This window comes from Octopus bimaculoides, chromosome 13, assembly GCF_046866305.1.
Source record: "Octopus bimaculoides isolate indiv1 chromosome 13, ASM4686630v1, whole genome shotgun sequence".
Lineage (NCBI taxonomy): Eukaryota > Metazoa > Mollusca > Cephalopoda > Octopoda > Octopodidae > Octopus > Octopus bimaculoides.
Window position 1 is genome coordinate 7,695,819 of NC_142940.1, and position 17,500 is coordinate 7,713,318.

Below are 17,500 nucleotides of genomic sequence, written 5' to 3' on the forward strand. Positions count from 1 at the left end.
CTAACCTAGCGGTTCAGCAAAAGAGAGACCGATAGAATAAGTACTAGGCTTACAAAGAATAAGTCCTGAGGTTGATTTGCTCGACTAAAGGCGGTGCTCCAGCATGGCCACAGTCAAATCACTGAAACAAGTAAAAGAGCTTCAGTGATAGGGCAGCGGCATTGAAGATAGCGATTTGGCATTTTTACCAACCTCGCCTCTTCGAGGAACCCCTTCTCTTTGTGTGACGCATTGCTGTACCTACACCTGGAATTCTCGCATCCTGCTTCCAATGACTTGTTTATGCGGCATCAAGATATCTGTTATCCTTTACTAGTTTCACTTACTGGACTGCGGCCATGCCGAGGCACCGCCTTGAAGAATTGGCGGTCGAATGGATTGACCCCCAAGAATTACGATTTTTAAGCCCTAGTACTTAATTTATCGGTCTCTTATACTGAACCGCTACGTTATGGGGACAGAAATACGTTCGTAGCAATTGCCAAGTTGTGGTGCGGGACCAAACACAGAGACTCACGCACAGGCACACACACACTCACGAATATATATATATATATATATATATATATATATACATTCATACACACATGAACAAGCTTGGAAGATTGCTTTAAGATGCGTATTTAATAAATATGCCTGATCAAGTATCATAATAGCATGGAATTATTACTAGCTCTTTCGGTTGTACATTTACTTTAATTCCCAATGTCTGAAGATTAGCATCGCGCTTAAAACTCGGAGTATTTACGAATCTGAATCAAAATGTATTGATTCATACATACATGCATGCATACATACATACATACATACATACATACATTCATACATATGTTATACACTCTCTCACACACACACATACACACTCGCGTATGCGACGTGCTTGTTTCAGTTTCCACTGACAGGTCTTTTGTCGGTCTGAAGCTATAGAAGAAGACACTAGCCCAAGGTACTACGCATTGGGTTTGAACCTAGAAACATGCATTTGCTGCTCATAATAACAAGTATGTAATATATGGAGCTACATCAATGAGGATACAAATGCAAAACGATCAAGTATGGTCGGTCGGCATCGTTATATTTTAATCCAGATTTAATTAAGAACATCGTATAATCATTGGATGAATATGATAAAACTCCTCTTCTGCATTTAGGACACTCCAAATTAACATTTTTGCATACACCGAAAGCCTGTGACATGGGTTTGTGTGTATTCCTGCAACTGTTCGTTTGTGCAAGTGTTTGCCTGCGCGTAATGTATGTGTGCCACGTAGATTCGTACGTAGTTTGTATGTGTGCATGTGAATGTTTGAGAACGTATACAAGTATACACGTATATATATATACATATATGTATAAGTATAAACATATATATATGCATATGCATATATGTATATATATATATATATATATATATATATATATATACATATACAAATACACTCTCACACACACACATATGCATATGTATGTATATACAAGATAGATAGATAGTTAGATAGATAGATAGATATGAGCACGCATACAAGCACACGCATATATATATATATATATATATATATATATATATATATATATATATATATATATATGTATATATATATATGTATATATATATATATATATATATATATATATATATATATATATATATATATATATATATATATATATATATATGCAGATATATATATGTGTGTATGTTTGTATGTGTGTATGTATGATTGTATCTATTTATGTATGAATAGACAAGTAAATTTCTACAGCAGTTCCTGCTTGTCTATCTACATGTGTCAAGATGAGTGAAGCATTATCTCTAAACCATGATGTAATCCTGAAAACAAAGCGGGATTAAAACACTACAGCGACACCAATGCGAACGACATATTGCCGTGTAATCTTTTAACGAAATGTGTAGACAACTGAGAATGAATGGAGGCTCGTCCTGAGTGGGGAACATTGATTCTGCTTAGGTGAAAATGTCAGTTAAATAAACGAAAGCTAAATACCATGTATATTGTTTTCTAATATAGCGTTTTGTTCTTTCAGATTATCAGATTTATTTATAGAATGGCGATTGTATAGAAGAGCGTAGAGGACGGAGAAGACAATGGGAAATCGTAGAAAGGTTGGTAAATATGTTTTATTTGGTTAAAGCGTATAAAGGATATTCAACAATAAAAGATATAAGATATTCAGTCATATTCAAAAAAAAAAAATTGCTACCATAACTGTTTTGCTTATTTTCATATAAGCTGTGATTTTCATTCGTTTTTTCTTCTGTCTATGGACCTCATTTAAATGTTATATCACTCGGATGGGCTGTCTCGTCATTCGATGCTTAAAAATCATATATACACACACACAGACACACAGACACACACACACACACACACACACACACACACACATATATATATATATATATATATATATATATATATATATATATATATATATATATATATATATATATACATATATACATATACATATATGGTGGTTGTCTACTCCTTAAACAGAGTTTGACCACCTCCCCACCTCCTGCACCTACACCTTAGCCCTTTCATGGCGTCTGATGTGGCTTTTTAAACCAGAATATGTTTTGAAAAATACCCACACAGATTACACCTCTGATTTGCACTACCAATACCTGCAAGTAAGTTCTGCTCATTGTGGATCCTAACATGTCTTTTAAGAGCCCCATTGGATTTTCAAACACTCTGGCACACACCACATTCAAACGTGTGCACAGACATATAATCAGAATATACATACACACATAAAAAAAGTTACTTATTTACATACGTCCATACATGTGTGTGTGTGTGTCTGTGTTTGAGTGTATTCGTTTTTTTCCGTTTATTTTTATGCCGTTGTTTCCTTATTTACGTTCTTGGCGATTCGGCAAAAAATTAAATATGAAAATATAATGTTTTTTCAGATATGAGAGTCCGTTATGTTGAAATATGGGCGGCGTGGATTGTAATAAACAGAAAATGAAAATTTGAAGGAGAACAGCAGAAAGAGAGAGCCAGAAAGAGTTTGAGAGATAATGAAGTAGAAAAACAGACAGAGAGTGTGGAGGTGTGGGTACGAGTTTGTGAAAAACTGATGGGAAGAGAGAGAAAGAGAGAGACAGAAACAGAGTCAGAGTGGGGGAAGAGAATATGAATGAGGGTGAGTGACAAAGATGCAAATGGTAATAAAATGTAGCGATGTGGTAAAAAAAGTAAAAGTAAAATAAATCAAGAAACAGCTGTAGGTAGAGGCTGTGAACGTGAAAAAGAGAGAGTCAGAGAATGAGAGAGAGAGAGATAAAGAGAGCTATAAGAAAAAATCAGAGTGATACAAATAATAAAAGTAGAGAGAGAGAGAGAGAGCGAGAGAAGAAGGGGAGACATAGAGATAGAGAGAGAGAGAAACACAGAGAGAGAGAGAGACAGACAGAGACAGAGACAGAGACAGAGTGGGAGGACAAGACCGTGAGAAGTAGGAGATTGTCTGAAGGAAATGGAAATAAAGAACAAAATGGCATCGACACAAATAAATGCATATGATGATGATGATGTTGATAATGATGATGACGACGATGATGATGATGCTGATGATGCTGCTGCTGCTGATGATGATGATGATAACAATAATAATAATAATCTATACAGAGGTTGTAGAACTGTGAGATTTTAAAAACAGATAACATGGGTTGACCTGTAGATATTAATTTTAGATAGCATCTAGTAGAATGCAAAATTACACTACGATTTTATGATGGCGCTGAAATTCCATATCGCGGATCGGCTGGAATGGCTGATAGCATACCGTATCGGGAATTCTGATTCCCGTATCGTGGTCATGATTTCATGCTTCTTACTGTCATACAGTTCTGTGTTTAAGAGACGAGGAATTATGTACATTATTTACACTGCCAAAATTCCGAGTTCGATTCCAGGCTGTGACCTGAATAATAATAATAATAACAATAATAATGATAAGAAGAACATCGGAAAATACCTTAGGAATGAGAACCCAGGTTCGAAATTTCCCCAAGACACCTGATGAAGGCTGGAGGGTATATCAGCCGAAACGTTGTGTTAACAATAAACAAGATGAGGACAAATATCCGTCAAATGTAAATAATGTTCTTACTGTCATTTCGTTCCTTTGTATTTCTGTTACGGTGTGCCATTTCCTTCTGCTGAATACCAAGGGAGAACTAATGGTATCTAATGCAAAAATTGCTCCAATATATGCAAATTTATGCAGAAAGAGTGCAGAGGAAACATGCTCCAACTTTGTATTTTTCCCCACCTTTTTCAATTTAAGTCAACTACGCAGGTACGGTTGAGTGGTTAAGGAGCCCTCATTGCAACCACATGGTTTCATGTTTAGTTCTATTGTGCGGCATATTGTGAAAGTGCCCCGGGCCACAAAAAAAAAAAATGCTATTTATAACCTTATATATGGTGGTGTGTTGGGAGAATCGTTAGCACGCCGGACAAAGTACTAAGCGGCATTTCTTCCAGTTCAGAGTTCGATTCATTCGGCTAAAGATTCTTCCACGTGGCGCCCCAGCATGGCCACAATCTAATGAATGAAGCAAGTAAAAGAAAACAGATATAAGACAAATACATATATATTTACAAGTGTGCATATATACGTGTCTGTGAATATATATATATATATGTGTGCGTATATATATATATATATATATATATATATATATATATATATATATATATATATATATATATATATATATATATATATATATATTGTGTATATGTAATTTTACATATACATACTTGCATACATATATTCCAGTATGAATATGCATACGTGTGTGTGTGTGTTTTGTGCGCGCGCACATACATCATTTTAACTACTAGGTGTTTAGTCATGCTGTCCAGTCTTGGGTTAACGACCTGGAGATTTTTAATTACTTCCTCTTTACAAGCCAGTCCATTGGTTTATGAGAAAGCATTAAACTATCGCAGGCTGTGGGTCCTTACGTTATATTTTATGATTAAGAAGCCCTCTCAGCCGTTCTTCCTCGCCATACAACTACCAAAATATACCACCCCGCATCACATCTTCCCGCTGCCACCACTGACGCCGCTACAACTACGGCTGCTGCCGTTCCTCCTCCTTGCGGATCATCCTTCGACAGATTGATGAATCGGTGTTATCGTTTTCGTCATAACCAGAGACAACAATGGTCTACCACATGTGTATGCATCGTCGTAATCCTCCCCTTCTTCTTTCTTTCCGTTTTCCTAGAATAATCTAGATGCTGAGTCAGTATCCTTGAGATTTTGTTATACATACGCTGGTATATTACTTCCGCTCCATTTCGTCTGCTGTTGTCAATTCTCTGTTGGAGTGAAATCGAACTTTCTGAAGAATGCTCGTTCGAAAGGAATTCAACTTAATGTCACAACAAACCGGAATTTCAGGCATAATATTACGGGATATTATAATAGGTTTTAGTCGTTGATAGGGGAGATTTCTTTTAATAGTCAACGCTAGCAAGGACTATAAACACAGATGATAAATGCTTATGTGAGATGCTGCATATGCGCGTATGAGTGTATCTTTCACTTGTTTCAGTTATAAGATTGAGGCCATGTTGGGGCACCACCATCTAGGAACTTTTAGTCGAATGAAACGCAGCCGAGATTTATGTTTTTGAAAGCCTGGTGCTTATTCTATCGGTGTCTTTTGACGAACCACCCTGTCACTGAAAAGTAAACTCACCAGCACCGGTTGTTAAACAGACATACACCCACGCGCGCGGGGGCACACACACACATTCACATACACACTCATACACATGTATGGCAGGCTTCTTTCAGTTTCTCTCAACCAAAACCACTCATAGTATAATACATTTGCCGAAGTTGCCACACAGTGGGAATGAATTCGGAATTTTGTGGTCAGGAAGCAAGCTTCTTACCACACGACCACGCTTGTTTGTGTCACCTTACTATATGTAAGAGCATTAGTTCTCGGGTGCTGGGCCTTTGCTGTAATCTCAGCATTTAGTTTTACAGTAACAACTGAGAGTTTTAGCTGCATCAAATGACAGACAGAGATTTCTGTTAGTCATGATTCTAAATATTGCGTAGAAACTTAGGATGTGTAACGTATAATGAAGTACCATTCCTCATTAGGTACGCTATGGATTAGCCTCTAGGTAACCTATGCAACTCTTCAAGAAGAGAGAGAATTGCTCATAATCGATCGACCCCTGATCAATACGGCCAAATCTCCACCCACCCTTCGCCCAAGATCATAAATACTAGAGTCTTAAACAAAATATAATTTGTACGTAGTTTTATTGTTGCTTTTAGTTCCAGATCACTCCGGATTAGGCAGGTCTGACGTATTAAATTGCGGACACCTAAGGTGATATATTTGCTTAACGTTTCGGACAAATCTCTTTGTCACTTACAATTTAGATACAATTTGTAATTAATATCTTTACGACGCAAACTACCAGTGCTTTTTTAGAAGTTACTGTTACGGTAATATGAACAAGTTAAATTTTCTTTTAATGATTTCACAGCAGGTACAATCAGGCAAGAGATAGGCAATCGGCAGTGTGGAGTTTGAATGCAGTTTCAATTCTCGACTTTCAACAGCTACGTATTTTTTTTTCGATATGATCACTCGATTTTCGCATCTTTCCAAGAATAACAAGTTAAATTCGAATGCTGTCAATAGACTGATGCAAATATGGGAGTCATGTCTAACCCAGCTCCACATATATCCTAATTTCCTCATCACAAGGGATCACAATATCAATCTTATTGTTCTATCGTTGAAAATGTCAATTTGTGTGTTGGATAATGTATTGTCATCGAAGTTGTCATTGTTGTTATTGATGTTTTTGTTTACACCCAGATCTGTTCTGCTTAAGCAGACCTATGATCGGAAATATTCCAAAGTGGCTACCCACTTTTCCTCTTTTTTAAGGTGAGAAATAATTCCATAAAGAGTAGACAGAATTAGTAAAAAAAAAGTACTAATCAGCCAATACAACAAAAGCAAAAACAGCAGCAACACCACCACCACCAACAACAACGACAACTGCTACAACATACATATAAATCTATTCAGATTCTCGGTACCATGGCCTCTCATTCGATCTATGATAAAATAAAAGCAGCCAATTCCTGCTTAAACTGTGCATATAATCTTCAAAATGAAATTACAAAAATAAAATACAAAAGAAAAACATGAACGATTCATTGATAATGTGATCTTAGATACATGGTGCCTAAAAAATATAGATTGGATGATCACAGCTGGAACGCCGTTGATTATATTTGGAATGGAGTTAAATAACGATAACAACTGCGTTGTACAAAACTTGTAATATGTTAGCAGAGAATAGAAGAATAAAAGAATAGAAGAATAAAATACGGTTAATTTTAGCACATTCCGTCTCGACATTTGATTATTCCTCCAAACGCCATAAAGACAGGAAGAGATAATCTTTCAAACAACTAACACAAAACGAATTGCAGACAGACGTACTCGAATGCACATTCCTTCTTCAAAATGAGGAAGTCACAAGAAAAAACACAACAAAAAAAAAAACAAAACAATTCTCGATTCTAAGTTAACAAACAAATAATTAAATAGAGACAAATTTACCCAGAATTTACGTCGGCGAGTAAAAGAAAAGTTATAGCTGTTCACTTAATCTTTAACACAAGTCAGCATTAGTCAAGAAGACACGACAAAAACAAGAAATATTGCCACGAAAACATTTTTTTTCCAAAGTTTTTGACAACCATGGACAATTCTTTAAAATTATGTACAACAATTTGTCATCAATATGCTTGTTCTTGTTGTTCTTATAATTTTAATTATTATTATTGTTATTGTTCTTCTGGTTGTATTATTTTGTTTTCGTATTCTTCCACTGTATTATATTCTGTTGTTCTCTTGTTCTATTATTCATTGTTTAATGTATATTTATATTATCTTTGTATATTTATTGTTATTTTATATCATTTATTTCCTACCAAATTACAGAGAATTAAGTAAGAACTGAATTTCGTTGAATTCCGATTGTCAGCGATATTTTATTATGCATAAAACAAAATTAATGTCACCGCTCTTCTTCTTCTTCTTCTTCTTCTTCTTCTTCTTCTTCTTCTTCTTCTTCTTCTTCTTCTTCTTCTTCTTCTTCTTCTTCTTCTTCTTCTTCTTCTTCTTCTTCTTCTTCTTCTTCTTCTTCATTGCTTTCTCTGGTGTAGTTAATAACAATGTCGTTATTATAAATAATGTTTTATATTATTGTTGATTGTCAGCGCTATTTCTTCCCAAACCCTTCTTAATCAAAATATTAAACAAATATTACCGATATTATTCGAATTATTCTGCTAAACTACATTATCATCACAATCCCCCCCTCCTCGGATGGTTACATATATACGTGTGCTTGTATGAGCTTGTGTAGACGCATCTATCTATCTATCTATCTATCTATCTATCTATCTATCTATCTATCTATCTATCTATCTATCTATATGTATATATATATATATATATATATATATATATATATATATATATATATATATATATATATATATATATATATATATATAATATATATGTATGTATGTATTTATATATATGCATCTGCAGGTGTATATTTATATACGTGCATGTGTATATATATGTATGTTACGCGGAAGCATGCTAGACACAGATATAATGACAGAAAGGAACTGCGAATAGTAATTAATGAATTAATGTGCATGTGTACACATTTACATAAGTGTGTGCATGTATGTGTGTGTGTGTGTGTGTGTGTATTTATGCGACGTGCAAGAATACTAGACCCATAAAAAGAGAGAGAAAGCAATAAATATATATATGTGTGTGTGTGTGTATATGTGTATGGTACTGTGCATGCGTGTATATTTACGAATGTTATGCAGGTTTATGTATAATTAAATGCTTGTGCATAAAATTGTGCATGTATTCATGAATGTAGTCGTCTGTGCAGTTGCGTGCGTGTGTGTGCGTGCTTATATATATATATATATATATATATATATGTATATATATATATATATATATATATATATATATATATATATATATATATATACATGTGTATATACATATAGATATATATATATGTATATATGTATATATATATATACATATAGATATATATATATGTATATATGTATATATATATATACATAAATATATGTTATATAAACATATATATATACATGGTGTGCATATATATAAAGAAGTATTGTATATATAAATATGCCTATGTTATACATTATACATATAAATAAATGTATATACATATATACATAAATATGTATATATATGTATATATATATATATATATATTTGGACATGGAGACATGCATATAGAGCCGTACGTATGTCGTCATAAAATTGTGTGTACCAATTAATGCGCATATTTGTATAAACGCTTACGTTAGTATCCTTGCCGGCAACTAAGCCTATATCTGTGTGTGTGTGTGTGTGTGTGTGTGTGTGTGTGTGTGTGTGTGAGTGTGTGTGTGTGTGTGTGTCAGCGTATACACGAAGATATATGTGTATGTGTGTACGCTCCGTGCGCAAGTATTCCCAACTTCTCTTTCGTACACTAAATCACTCTCATATTGTGTTAACTTAAATCTGTTGCTATTTAAATATGTATATTTCATGTTCGACTGGTTTGCTTCGCTCTGTATCCTTCTGTTATACTACGATATATCTTACACTCTGTATCAACATATGTATGTATGTATGTATGTATGTATGTATGGAAAACAAACCTCATCCAGCTATTCTGATTATATGTCTGTGCACACGTTTGAATGTGGTGTGTGCCAGAGGGTTTGCAAATCCAATGGGGGTCTTAAAAGACATGTTAGGATCCACAATGAGCAGAACTTACTTGCAGGTATTGGTAGTGCAAATCAGAGGTGCAATCTGTGTGGGTGTTTTTTCAAAACACTGTCTGGTTTAAAAAGCCACATCAGACGCCATGAAAGGGCTAAGGTGTAGGTGCAGGAGGTGGTCAAACTCTGTTTAAGGAGTAGACAACCACCATGTATGTATGTATGTATGTATGTATGTATCTATCTATCTATCTATCTATCTATCTATCTATCTATCTATCTATCTATTTATCTATCAATGTGGAATGGCTGTGTGGTAAGAAGCTTGCTTGCCAACCATATGGCTTTGGTTAGTCCCACCTGGGCAAGTGTCTTCTACTATCGCCCGTCGTATATATATATATATATATATATATAGTAACTTCTGCGCTGAAGTGAGGACAGTATATAATTATACTAACGCCCTTCTTGTTTATTTTCACTGTTTTGTTTCCCTGTCGTGCTTTCTGTTCACCACTATATTCCTCCGCATTACAAATTGAATTTGTTTCCGCGGGAAGAGCCATTCTAACAATGCGTCCTGCTCTAAATCATCGAAACGCTTAGTTTTAGAATGGTGGCAGCTGACGAAGGAAATGTTCTGTATGTGGCCTGTGTGTTTTCTGTGCTCTGTTTATGTTCTGTTTCTCATTTTTCCACGTTTCTCTTTTTGTGACGTCCTGTACCCAGATATGCAATTATATATACATGTAGATGTAGGTATGTACATACATGTACGTATATATGCATATACTCACATATTATTTGTATTATATATATATATATATATATATATATATATATATATATATATATATATATACGAGGGGTGTATAAAAAGTTTTTGAGCTTTGAAGGCCTTTGAACCTTGAAGTCTTGTACCAAAGCCTTATTTTTTGAAGCTCAAGACTTTTCATACACTCCTCGTATCTATCTATCTCTCTCTCTCTCTCTCTATATATATATATATATATATATATATATATATATATATATATATATATATATATATATATGTAAATATGTGTGTGCAATATGCACACACACTCATTCAGACATATTCGCATACACACACATCTAGACACGCACACACTTGCACACACAAGCCCGTATTTAAATAGTTTTTCAGCAGATACAGAATGAATACCCCAGTAAATATTCATGCATTAGTTGTGTCTGTCTCACATCATAATTATTTATTATTAACAAGCATTCATCAATTAATATTCATTTCACCACTTCTACCAGCTGATCCATTGACACTTGCTAATTAGCATTAATATATATACTCATATCTTACTTGCTGCGTCTACTGTGCTAAGGAGAAGGTGGTGATGTGGGTGGTAGTGGTGGTGTGATGGTTCATGGTGGTGGTGGTGGTTGTGGTAGTGGTGGTCGTGTGATGGGGTAGTAGTGGTGGTGGTGATGATGGTTGTAGTGGGGGTGGTGTGGGTGGCTGTTGGTGATGATGGTGGTGATGCTCGTGTTGGTGGTAGTGGTGATGATGATGGTGGTGGTGCTGGAGGTGATGATACTGGTGATGTTGGTGGTTGTGGTTGTGATAGTGGTTGCGGTGGTGATGCTGGTGTTGGTGGTAATGCTGCTGATGTTGTTGTTGGTGGTGGTGGTGATATGGTGGTGGTGATATTGGTGGTGGTGGTGATATTGGTGGTTATATTGGTGGTGCCGGTGGTGGTGGTGGTGGCAGTGTTGGCATTGATGAGGTAAAGCGAAAGGTGATGGTGGGAAGGCAGTCACGACTTCATATTTTCCCACCAACCTTTAGTGCTGCCCCTTCCATCCTCTCCTTCTCCTCCTCCTCCTCCTCCTCCTCCTCCTACAACTATTACTGCAACTATCACCACCACTACTACTACTACTACCATCTCCATTATTTCTCTTAAAAACCACCAATATTTCTCTCTCAAATACAACCACCACCAATACAGTGAGGTTGTGATGTATGTGCCTGGTGAATCCTTATCAGATGGGTAGTCATGATGGGTATAAGGGGCTTCGTATATTTGTACCACAGTGTCACTTTGATGGCATGCACAGCTCTCTCACCCAATAATAATAATGATAATAATAATAATAATAATAATAATAATAATAAGTCTTCGCTGGTCTACATTATACAACGTCTCGTTTAACAAATAAGAAAGAGTTTCAGCAGTGTTTCTAGCAGATCACTCGACCATGTAGACACTCAACTTGAGCAGCAGCAGCGGTAGTAGTGGTTGTGGTAGCATAGTTGTAGTAACGGTAGCTGCATTAGTAGTAGTAGTAGTAGTAGTAGTAGTAGTAGTAGTAGTAGTAGTAGTAGTGGCAGCATCAGCAGCAGCAGCAGTAGTAGTAGTAGTAGTAGTAGTAGTAGTAGTAGTAGTAGTGGTGGTGGCAGCAGCAGCAGCCGCAGCAGCATCAGTAGCAGTAGTAGTAGTAGTAGTAGTAGTAGTAGTAGTAGTAGTAGTAGTGGTGGTGGCAGCAGCAGCAGCCGCAGCAGCAGCCGCAGCAGCATCAGTAGCAGTAGTAGTAGTAGTAGTAGTAGTAGTAGTAGTAGTAGTAGTAGTAGTAGCAGTAGCAGCAGCAGCAGCAATAGCAGTAGTAGTAGTAGTAGTAGTAGTAGTAGTAGTAGTAGTAGTAGTAGTAGTAGTAGTGGCAGTGGTAGCGACCTGGTGCTATGCGTTGTGAAGTTGTTCTGCTTGATTTCCTTGCTGAGATCGTAATTAAGAATCAAACTCATTATTCATTTGTTGCCGTCTTAATTGGAATCCAACACGTTTGAGATGGCACTGAGAAAGGTGGCGGCGGCAGTGGCGGCGGCAGTGGCGGCGGCAGCGGCAGGGGCGGCGGTAGCAGTTGTGGTGGTGTTGTGGATGGGTAGTAGTGGTGGTGATGATGGTAGTGGTGGCAGTCGTGGTGTTTGCAGTGGTGGTTCGTTATAGTGGGGGTGGTGGTATTTGTGGTTGTGGTTGTAACGCTCATGATAGCAGTGGTAGTGATGGTTGTGGTGGTTCTGATGTAATGGTGGTGGTTGTAGTGGTGGTGTTGGTAATGTATGTTGGCTGTAGTGGTGAAGGTGACGGTGGTAGTAAAGGTGGTGGCGCCGGTGGTATCGATGTTGGTTGTTGTACTGATGGTGGATGTCATGTTAGTGTAATTTGTGGTAGTGGTGGAGGCGGTGACGGTGGTATATATTGTGATAGCGACGGTGGTAGCAACGATGTTGATGTGGAGGTAGCGCTGGTGGTATCAATGGACAGGTTGACGGCGTCGATGGTAACAGTATTAGTATTAATGTTACTGGTTGGCGGTGGCAGCTACGGTTCCGGGGGATGGAGCTGCAGTGCTGAAGGAGGTTGCGGTGTTGGGGGCCGGCCTTCAGTACTTGTGGCGGCCTGCGGTGCTGGATGCTGGAGACAGCCTGCGCTGCTGAGAGCGTCGATGATGGTGATGCCAGTATAGCGATGACACTGGCTATTCAGGGGTTCAATCTCGGGATAAGTTTATTGTTATTGGCGTTAGTACTGTTGCTGATGTCACCCCAGTTGATGATGTTTGTCGTTAATGGCGATGCTGTTGGTGTTGCATCTGACAGTCTTAAACCTACAAAGCATCCCTTTCTCACTATGTCCTTCATTACGCTTCTCTTGGCAACGAAACACGACAGATATGGCCGCCCTTTCAGCATCAGCATCATCGACCACGGCGAATGCAAAACTTCCATTGTACAAAGCGTTGCACCCGGCAAACATCCAGCAAACACCCAGAAACACCCCTAATGGTAATTATACCTTTCCTTCGTATTCAAGAATTGAATCAACCCAGTGACAGGCATCAATGAAACCAACAGCAGCAGCAGCAGCAGCGGCAGCATCACTACTACCACCACTAAACTATCACTCTCTCTACTGCTCTTAACACCACTACTACCATTGCTGACACCGCATCCACCACAACCATCACCACCATGAACCCTATCACAACCTTCCTCATTACCGCTAGCACAAACCCCTTCGTCATTATTGCCACCACCAAGACCAGCACCGCCAACTTCTACACCACCACTACCACCACCACCACCACTACCACCACCATCACCACCACCACCATCACCACCACCACCATCACCAACACCACCATCACCAACACCACCACCACCACCACCACCACCACCGCCACCACCACCACTACCACCACCAAACCGACACCTATGCCACCAAAACCATATCCAAAATAGTTATGCATATAACGATGTCCACCATCGACACCGCCACCACTACAACCGTGATCATCACGACCACCGCCATCATACCACCACCACCACCACCACCACCACCACTAATGTCTCCACCTTCGTCATTACCACTACCACGAAGACACTTCGTAATAATCATCGTCACCATACCGACTCCAACATTAACACTAACACCAACACGACCTCCAGCACCACGACCAGCAGGACAATCCCCACTACCAACACAACCACCGACACCACCATAGAAATCATAGTTACCAATACCTTTATCGCCATCACTAACAACATCTCCAGCCTCTTTCCACGGGCCGATTACAATGTCAGCGTTATGAAGCTATTTTGACACTTGTACCAGTCAGATGACCGCTGCATAGATGCGTCTGACGATCACTTGAACATTATGGAGAGATGCACTTGAAACGCATGTTCTACTATTATAGTAACTAGATGTCTTAGGTATTGTAAGATCATCTACACACACAGCAACACATGAAGATATGCATTCATATTTATATACACGCACACACTTTCTCTCTCTCTCTCTCTCTCTCTCTCTCTTTCTCCCCCACGCTCCGTGAGTAATAGACCTATGTTTGTTATTCAGTTTTAGTTCAAGATTTCTTCCCAATAGAGAAGAATTGGTTTCTAACCCCGATCCATGGTTCCTTCATTGGAATTTCAACATAAACGGGGTATTTTCTATGTTTGTCGTATGTGTGTAGTATTTGGAGCCAACGTATGTGCAGATTTGTGTTTTGTTTTATCAATATATCGTCATACATGTAGCTACATGTCTAGACATGCGCATAATTACATATGTATGTATATTTCTAGCCATCTATCTATCTATCTATCTATCTATCTATCTATCTATCTATCTATCTATTTCTATCTTTCTGTCTATATATACATGTGTGAATATGCTTATATATGCATGTGTATGTATGCATGTGTGCACGTGTGTGTATGTGTGTGTGTGAGAGAGAGAGTTAGTGAGTGAGACGGAAGGTATTCTAGTCGTTTCGTTCTTTTGTTTCATTGAAGATAAGTGGCATTTTCCTAAGTATTCCTCTCCATTTAAGACAGTAGGATTTGACTTGAGTGCGATATGGCTGCTTTTTCTTGCAATTCCGGTGTAAATACTCCCATACATCGGGTTTTCATATTGTTTACTTTCATACCAACGATTTCTATATATATTCTAACTATTTTGGATTATTTGTACTTCGCCCAAAACTTTACAGGATCGATTAATCGACAACAAGTCGTATGCCTCGACCACATTAATAGCTTATAACTTTTTTTCTCTTAATTACTTTATAAGAAATCAATAAACCGCAGCAGAATATTGCTCTCAAACCTGGGACGGAGCTACTGTTGAAAGCACAAACATTCTAGATGTCACCCAGTAAATAACCATTTGACTGGCATAAAATTCTTCTCGCAGACACTCAGAGGCGTGCTGTTTTCCCTCACCGTTTTTATACTGTTACTATAATGGTCTCTGATGCTCAGAACTTTCTAAACTCATACCCTCTTTACTCATGCATTATCCTCCAACTCGAGGTTTCTGATCCTTTCATAACACTTCTTGTATCCAACCCTTCTTGCCCTTGCATTAATCCCCACATCCAGCTCATCCGTCTTAGAACATTAATCGCCACCTGAATTACTTCTCTTATTTTTCTGGTGGTGACTCACAAGGGTTCGTCATAGACATTCACAGCACTAAACCCTTCGTTGTTGGACGGTCTAACGAGGCTATGGGCACTGCCCCATTTCCAAGATGCAATAGAAACTAAATCAGATCATATTCATAATTAGAAATTTCGATACTGCTATTATTGCATCTAATTTGATCGTCATTGAGGACACATCTTTTCCGACCTAAACGTATTTATTTTATAATTTTAATAAATTTTGCAAGCAAAGTCGTTTACGTCAAAAAATTGTTCAAGATTATTTCAAGAACTTGTATCCCAAATATTCCAATAGTTGAAAAACTTGTATCGCAAATATTCCAATATTCCATGTTGTTAATAATACCTGCTGTCACTACGATTACAATGCTTCCCCTATGAGATCAAATTTGAAATTCAAGAAATTGTCTTTGAGCAACAGACTAAAAACGTTAAGAGAAAATTATTAAGCATAAAAAGAAACGTCTCTGGTTAGCGATATCCAATAGAATTAGATTTCCAAGAAAATACTAATATGTTATGAAGGCTTAGTGGAATTTAATTAATCCAAGCCTAAAAGGATTGGCAATAGGAAACGACTTTGTTTCTATCGTTTATGGAAAATGTACAACGAGTTTGAATAGAATATCTTGAGAAACATAAAATTGCTAATTGAATAGTCTAGCGCAGTCAAGTCTACAAATGTTAAAAATAGAACTGCAGCGTCCGTATTGGTTAGAATGGATTTTAACGAATACCAATGCAGTTACGGGAATGTGTTTAAGAAACTGGTGTTGCAGTTACGTAGATCTGGGTTTCATAAGTGATGTTTCGCACAACGGGCAGATATTTCTCGATTAACATTGCTTCTAGTTGGGCAATGCTGCATGAGTAGAAATTCTAGGACACGACAAATTTCTCTCACTCTTTCTTCTTGTTTCTGCTGTACTTGTATTTCAAAGGGCCAGCCTTGTCACACTCTATGTCACACTGAATCTCCCAGAGAACTACGTTGACGGGTACACTTGTCTGCGGAGCGCTCAGCCATTTGTACGTTAATTTCACGAGCAGGCTGTTCCGTTGATTGGATTAACTAGAACCCTCGTCGTCGTAATTGACGGAGTGCCGTAGTAATTCTAGAAGTATAAACAATTAATTGCACATTAATCATAACGAAAAAATCTCATATGAACCCTTAAGGGTCATACGGGCCCCGGTTGGGGACCACCGCTCCACGACAATAACAGACCCTCCTACATTCGTGTGTTTGATTGAAGTTACCTTCGTACCGAATTTATCCACCGTTGTAAATCCATACGACTGTGGTACTGTTAGTATGTTCATAGCCCCTCTATATATCAGAGTGAGACCCTAGCTTCGTATAGAGGGTTCAGTTCTTGAAGGTTCGAACATGAAAGGAGCTTTACACGATCACAAATAACAGACAATACTTTATGTGACCTGACACATATACAGGGTATCCAGAAAGTCTGGGTAGATGGGGATTAACACATCCTTTAAGAAATTATTATTTCTTATATTTAATTGTTTATGTTATTATTTTATTTACTCCACGTACCCAGACCTTGTGGACACCCTGTAGAGATAAGCTAGACGGAAGGAAATATTGAGCC